This window comes from Arachis ipaensis, chromosome B6, assembly GCF_059453495.1.
Source record: "Arachis ipaensis isolate K30076 ecotype BB chromosome B6, ASM5945349v1, whole genome shotgun sequence".
Taxonomy (NCBI): Eukaryota; Viridiplantae; Streptophyta; class Magnoliopsida; order Fabales; family Fabaceae; genus Arachis; species Arachis ipaensis.
In genome coordinates, this window is record NC_142441.1 from 55363429 (window position 1) to 55371254 (window position 7826).

Here is a 7826-nt window from a genome sequence, read left to right on the forward strand (position 1 = left end):
ATCACATTGTATGCCGTTATGGGTCGCCACGAGCAATCGTGAGCGACCAAGGATCCCACTTTTGTAACAAGAAGGTAGAAGCATTGCTCAAGCGCTATGGAGTATCGCATAAGGTTGCTACTGCTTATCATCCGCAAACAAATGGGCAAGCGGAAGTTTCCAACCGGGAAATCAAGAGAATCTTGGAAAAAGTGGTCAATCCACAAAGAAAGGATTGGAGCCTTCGGCTAGGAGATGCACTATGGGCATACAGAACGGCTTACAAGACTCCGATAGGGATGAGTCCCTTTTGGATCGTCTATGGTAAGGCATGCCACCTTCCAGTGGAGATTGAGCATCGAGCATACTGGGCGGTAAAGCAGTGCAACATGGATTTGGCCAAGGCGGGTGAAGCTAGGAAGTTACAATTAGAAGAGCTTGAGTGTTTGAGGAACGAATCATATGAAAATGCCCAAATTTACAAGGAGAAGACTAAGGCATTCCATGACCATCACATTCGGAAGAAGGATTTTAAAGAAGGAGATGAAGTCCTCCTCTACAACTCAAGGCTCCGATTTATGCCTGGCAAGCTCCGTTCTAGGTGGGAAGGACCTTTTAAGGTGAAAGAAATGAAGCCCTACGGAGTGGTGGAATTGTTTGATCCCAAAGGTGAAGCGACTTTCAAGGTGAATGGGTATAGAGTGAAGAAATATCATGGTTGCAAACCTCCAAGGGAGCTAGAGGTGTACATATTGGAGGATGCACCAAGTAGAGATGAAGCTTGACAAGAGGACCGTCCAACTTAAGGACGTAAAAGAAAAGTGCTTGGTGGGAGGCACCCCACCGTGGTAAGATCTTCCTTGTTTATACCATCTTGTAGTATCTTTAATTCCTTGAATTTTATGATCTTTTGATGATTGATTGAGTGCTTAGAGATGCTAGCTTTGTTGATTCTCTTAGATAGATAGAATGTTCATTTAGATAGGTTGTGAAAGAGGTAAAGAAAACACAATTTTTTTCTTTCAAAAAAGAGCACCGACGCGCAAGCGCACAGTGCGCGCACGCGCCGGCTGCGAATTCCCATTTTCAGGCCAAAAACCCGAGAGTTGGGCCAACTTTGTGCCCAACTCGCGCCAGGCACCCACGCGTTCGCGTACATGCCGCCTGCGTGCAACATTGCCAGTTGATCATCGACGCGCAAGCGCACAGTGCGCGCGCACGCCGATGGGGCTTTGTGGAGTCTCTGGTACATTTTCCAGAGAGTTGTGCCACAATTGGGCCAACTTTGTGCCGAAGCTGACGCGTCCGCGCGTAGTGCGCGCCCGCGCCAGCTCTCGAATACCACAAGCACGCGCCCGCGCATGGTGCGCGTCCGCGCGCATGCCTCCCTGGGTCACCCTGGTACAAAAACCAGAGACTTGAGCCAGGTTTATGCCACTTTTGTGCCTGGGGCACAACTCCTCTCGCGCGCGCGCCACTGCCGCGCATGCGCCCTCAGTTAGCACCTTCACGACGCGTCAGCGCATCTTGCGCGCGCGCGCCATCTACGCGAATCAGTTTAATACTTTGCGCCGTTTCACTCCTTTCTCACTCACATTCTCTTCTTTTTCTTTCTTAGTTCACTCTTCCCCTCTCTTCATCATTTCTCTTCTCTTCTTCTTCTTCCACAACCCACACCATTGTCTCCGGCCACTCACCGGTGACAACCACCTTTTCCGGTGGCGCTACATTTCTCTTATTTCCTCTCTCATCTTCACAAAAGAAGATTCAACCTTGCTTTTTCATACTCTTCAAGGTTCAACTAATTCCTTTCCTTTACTTCCACTTTCCTTTATGCTATTTCTTTTAATCAATTGCTTCTTGCCATCTTACTTAGTTTCTCTTTTGCTTGTTAATGATATTTCTTGTTTTTGTTTGCTTATTTTCCCTCTCTTTTCTTTGTTTATCCATGGATGTTGAACTTGAACTTAATTTGCATTACTAGATCTTTTGTCACTCTTTTACCATTGTGTGATGTTTATGTGGTGATTGATGTTCTATTTTGGGCTTTAGATTGGTTTAGTATTTTATAATTTCTCATTGCTTGATTATTGCACGCCAAGTGTTCGACGAAATGCACAACTACCATTTTGGCTCATTTTTTGTCATACACTTTCAAATTGGTGCTCCCTTCTCATTCACTTGCTTCCTCTTAAATGCATTGAGTCTAATTTATGTGCTTAAGGTTCATACTTGCCAATCCCATATTAATTGAACATAACTTGCTTTTACTAAGGATGCTTGAGACTACTCTTCTCATGCTTTTGCATGCCTTACCTTCTCTTGCATCACATGCCAAGTGATATAACCCCTGCATTCATATTCATCATGGGCATGACAAATCACTTGCATGTTTTCATCAATTTGTTTCTTGGGTTTAATGTTTTCCTTCCTCCCCTTTCCTTTTAGGATGGCCACCAAAAAGGGCAAGGAGGTAGCTTCGAGGAAACCGGCCGCAAAAAGGGTGCCCCAAGGATCAAATTCTAAGGCGCGTTCTTCAATAGGAGCCAAACCTTTATGAAAGAACAGAAAGACACCCGCTCTTATTGATGAGGATAACAAGGGCAAACCGGCAAGAGACTCATCAAGGTTCCCTAACCGCTTTTGTGAACTTTGGTTCCCCTCCATAGCGGTAAGGAACTATCATCCTGAGCACTTACTCGCTCCGCCGGATAAGGTTGCTCCTTATATCCTACCCCGTATCGAAAAGTGAGGATGGGGGTTTCTTTTGAGGAAACCAAGGGAAATCAACCTCTCTTGGGTGGAAGAATTTTACACTAACTACCATCTCTCCTCTCTTCGATCGGTGTATATGCGCCGGAAGCAAGTTTCAGTTTCAGAAGAGGCTATTCAGCAGGTGCTCAATGTTTTACCAGTGCCAATTGACATGGATGGATACAAAGAAGTCTTGTGTCAGTGAGTGGAGTACGGATTTAATTGGGAATCAATTCTCCAAGTCATCGCTGAGCCTGAAGCATTTTGGATCCATGGTAGCCAGCGGATGAGGCCCAAGAGTATCAATGCTCGCTCCCTCACTATGGAAGCTAGAACCTGGGCACAGATCCTTTCCCACTATGTGTTACCTAGCACTCACAGGTCATCCATCACAGCGGACCTTGCTTTGCTTGTCTGGTGTATCCTCACGAAGAAGCCGGTGAACATTCTATTTCTTGTCAAGCGAGCAATGAGTCAAGTCCACGACCGAGGTAACCTGCCATTTCCAGCTTTGGTATCTGACTTAGTTTCTGCTGCGGGTGTTTCTTGGGAAGTCAAGGATAAGAAGATCATGGTTCCGGCTAAGGGCGATGTGGTCCCAAGCGGAAAATACCAATATCTTCCCATGAACAAACCAAGCCTCGACATGGTCCTGCCACTTCTTTGTCCCTCGAGCTCATCATCACCACCACTGAGATCCACAAATCAAAGGATAGAAGATCTTCACCGGAAGCTGGATAGGTATGAGCGGCGCAACCACCGCCGATACACCCACCTCAAGAAGCCTCTGAGTCATGTTGCCCCAAGCAGGGAGGAGCCTGAGATATTCACATCCACCTTGAGGTAACTGATGAGCGGATAATTTATATGCTTTTTGGCATTGTTTTTACATAGTTTTTAGTATGATTTAGTTAGTTTTTAGTATATTTTTATTAGTTTTTAAATAAAAATCATATTTCTGGACTTCACTATGAGTTTGTGTGTTTTTCTATGATTTCAGGTAATTTTTGGCTGAAATTGAGGGACTTGAGCAAAAATCTGATTCAGAGGCTGAAGAAGGACTGCAGATGCTGTTGGATTCTGACCTCCTTGCACTTGAAATAGATTTTCTGGAGCCACAGAAATCCAATTGGCGCGCTCTTAATTGCGTTGGAAAGCAGACATCCGGGGCTTTCCAGCAATATATAATAGTCCATACTTTGCCTGAGTTTTGATGATGCAAACCGGCGTTCAAACGCCAACTTCCTGCCCTATTCTGGAGTTAAACTCCAGAAACAGGTTGCAAATCAGAGTAAACGCCAGAAACAGGCTACAGCCTGGCGTTTAACTCCAAAAAGAGTCTCTACACATGAAAGCTCAATGATCAGCCCAAGCACACATCTAGTGGGCCCGGAAGTGGATTTCTGCATCATTTACTCATCTCTGTAAACCCTAGTAACTAGTTTAGTATAAATAGGACTTTTTACTATTGTATTGTCGTCTTTTTGACCATCTTTGGACATTTAGTCCCTAGACCTTAGAGGCTGGCCATTCGGCCATGCCTGGACCATTTTCACTTATGTAATTTTCAACGGTGGAGTTTCTACACCCCATAGATTAAGGTGTAGAGCTCTGCTGTTCTTCATGAATCAATGCAAAGTACTATTGTTTATCTATTCAACTCAAGCCTATTTCTTCTCTAAGATATTCATTCGCACACAAGAACATGATGAATGTGATGATTATGTGACGCTCATCACCATTCTCACTTATGAACGCGTGCCTGACAACCCCTTCTGTTCTACATGCAAACAAGTTTGAATGTGTATCTCTTGGGTTTCTAATCTAAGATTAAAACCTTCGTGGTATAGGCTAGAATTATTGGCGGCCATTCCTAAGATCCGGAAAGTCTAAACCTTGTCTGTGGTATTCCGAGTAGGATCTGGGAAGGGATGACTGTGACGAGCCTTAAACTCGCAAGTGTTGGGCGTAGTGACAGACGTAAAAGGATCAATGGATCCTATTCCAACATGATCGAGAACCAACAGATGATTAGCCATGCGGTGACAGCGCATTTAGACTATTTTCACTGAGAGGACGGGAAGTAGCCATTGACAACGGTGATGCCCAACATACAGCTTGCCATGGAAAGGAGTATGAATGATTGAATGAAGATAGTAGGAAAGCAGAGATTCAGAAGGAGCAAAGCATCTCCATACGCTTATCTGAAATTCTCACCAATGAATTACATAAGTATTTCTTTCTTATTTTATTTATATTTTAATTATCAAAACCTCAAAACCATTTGAATCTGTCTGACTGAGATTTACAAGATGACCATAGCTTGCTTCAAGCCGACAATCTCTGTGGGATCGACCCTTACTCACGTAAGGTTTATTACTTGGATGACCCAGTGCACTTGCTGGTTAGTTGTGCGGAGTTGTGAAAAAGAATTGAGATTATGAATGTGCGTATTAGGTTTGTGGCGCCGTTACCAGAGATCATAATTTCGTGCACCAAGTTTTTGGCGCCGTTGCCGAGGATTGTTCGAGTTTAGACAACTGACGGTTAATCTTGTTGCTCAGATTAGGTAATTTTATTTTAATTTTAAAGCTTTTATTTTCGAAAAATTTTCAAAAAAAAAATAAATTATTTTATGTTCTTCAATCCTTATTTTTCTTTTTCCAAATTATTTTCGAAAAATCCAAAAAAATTAATAAAATCATAAAACTAAAAATAATTTGATGTTTCCTGTTTGAGTCTAGTGTCAAATTTTAAGTTTGGTGTCAATTGCAATTTTCTTATTTTCGAAAATTCATGCAAAGTGTTCTTCATGATCTTCAAGTTGTTCTTGATGATCTTCTTGTTTGATCTTTGCATTTTCATGTTGTGTCTTTTCTTATTTTTCATTTGCATTTTCAATTTGTTAGTGTCTAAATTTTGAAAATTTTTAAGTTTGGTGTCTTGCATGTCTTTCTTTTCTTAAAAATTTTCAAAAATAAGTTCTTGGTGTTCATCTTGACATTCAAAGTGTTCTTGGTATTCATCTTGATATTCAAAGTGTTCTTGCATGCATTATTAGTTTTGATCTTGAATTTTCATATTTTGCGTCATTTTAGTGTTTTTCTCTCTCTTCATTAAAAATTTAAAAATCAAAAAAATATATTTCCCTTATTTTTCTCATAAAATTCAAAAATTTTGATTAACTTAGTCAAAAATTTTTAAAAATCTAGTTGTTTCTTATAAGTCAAGTCAAATTTTCAATTTAAAAATTCTATCTTTTCAAATATTTTTCAAAAATCAAATCTTTTTCATTTATTTTTATATATTTTTTTGAATTTTTTTGAAATTTTAATTTTCAAAATCTTTTTCTTATTTTATCTGCTAACAATTAATATTTTGATTTAAAAATTTTAAGTTGTTACTTGCCTATTAAGAAAAGTTTCAATCTTTAAATTTTAAAATCATATCTTTTAGTTTCTTGTTAGTCAGTAATCAACTTTAATTTCAAAATTCAATCTTTTTAAATTTCTTTTTCAAATCTTTTTAAAAATAAATTTCAATCGTATCTTTTTCAAAACTCAATTTCAAAATCTTTTCTAACTTTTTATCTTTTCAAAATTGATTTTCAAAATCTTTTTCAATTAACCACTTGACTTTTTGTTTGATTTTAAAATTCTTATCTTTTTCAAAACTATCTAACTACTTTCCTCTCTCTGATTTTCGAAAATCACTCACACTTTTTCAAAATTCATTTTAATTAACTAATTGTTTTAATTTTAATTTAATTTAATTTTTTTAATTTTTGAATTATAACTAATATTTAAAATAAAAACAAAAATATTTTTATTTTATTTTCGAATTCTTCCCCCTCTCATCTCCTTCTTCTATTCTTCTCTTCTTCTACTCACATAAAGGAATCTCTATACTGTGACATAGATGATTCCTCTTCTTTTCTATTCTCTTCTTTTTCATATGAGCAGGAACAGGGATAAAGACATTCTTATTGAAGCTGATCCTAAACCTGAAACGACTCTTAAGAGGAAACTAAGAGAAGCTAAAGCACAACCCTCTGGAGAGGACCTGACAGAATTTTTCGAAAAAGAAGGAGACATGGCCAAAAATAACAACAATGCCAAGAATGCAAGGAAGATGCTTGGTGACTTCATTGCATCTCAATTCCTGCCATTGGAACAAACAACTTTGAGCTTAAGCCTCAATTAGCTTCTTTAATGCAACAGAATTGCAAGTTTCATGGACTCCCATTGGAAGATCCTCATCAGTTCTTAGCTGAATTCTTGCAAATCTGTGACACTGTCAAGACCAATGGAGTTGATCCCGAGGTCTACAGGCTTATGCTTTTCCCTTTTGCTGTAAGAGACAGAGCTAGAACATGGTTAGATTCACAACCTAAGGAATGCCTGAACTCTTGGAAAAAGCTGGTCAGTGCTTTCCTGGCCAAATTCTTTCCACCTTAAAATATGAGCAAGCTTAGAGTGGAAATCCAAACCTTCAGACAGAAGGAAGGAGAGTCCCTCTATGAAGCTTGGGAAAGATATAAGCAATTGATCAAAAAGTGTCCTACTGACATGTTTCCAAAATGTAGCATCATATGTATATTCTATGATGGTCTGTCTGAGTTGTCAAAAATGTCATTGGACCATTCTGCAGGAGGATCTCTTCATCTGAAAACCCCTACAGAAGCTCAGGAACTCATTGAAATGGTTGCAAATAACCAGATCATGTACACCTTTGACAGGAGTCCTGTGAACAATGGGACGCCTCAGAAAAATGGAGTTCTTAAAATTGATACTCTGAATGCCATATTGGCTCAGAACAAAATATTGACTCAGCAAGTCAATATGATTTTTCAGAGTCTGAATGGATTGCAAGCTGCATCCAACAGTACTAAAGAAGCATCTTCTGAAGAAGAAGCTTATGATCCTGAGAACCCTGCAATGGCAGAGGTGAATTACATGGGAGAACCCTATGGAAACACCTATAATCCTTCATGGAGAAATCATCCTAATCTCTCATAGAAGGATCAACAGAAGCCTCAATAAGGCTTCAATAATAATGGTGGAAGAAATAGGTTTAGCAATAGCAAGCCTTTT

The 7826-nt window shown here is 39.6% G+C and overlaps 1 non-coding gene across 1 annotated transcript; it reads right to left on the minus strand.

The window, feature by feature from the left end:
- Nucleotides 1-7199: 7199 nt before the first annotated feature.
- LOC148555647 (small nucleolar RNA R71) lies at nt 7200-7303 on the minus strand. Its single transcript, XR_015887904.1, has one exon. It is a non-coding gene; the product is annotated as a small nucleolar RNA R71 (small nucleolar RNA).
- Between the last annotated feature and the right edge of the window lie 523 nt (nt 7304-7826).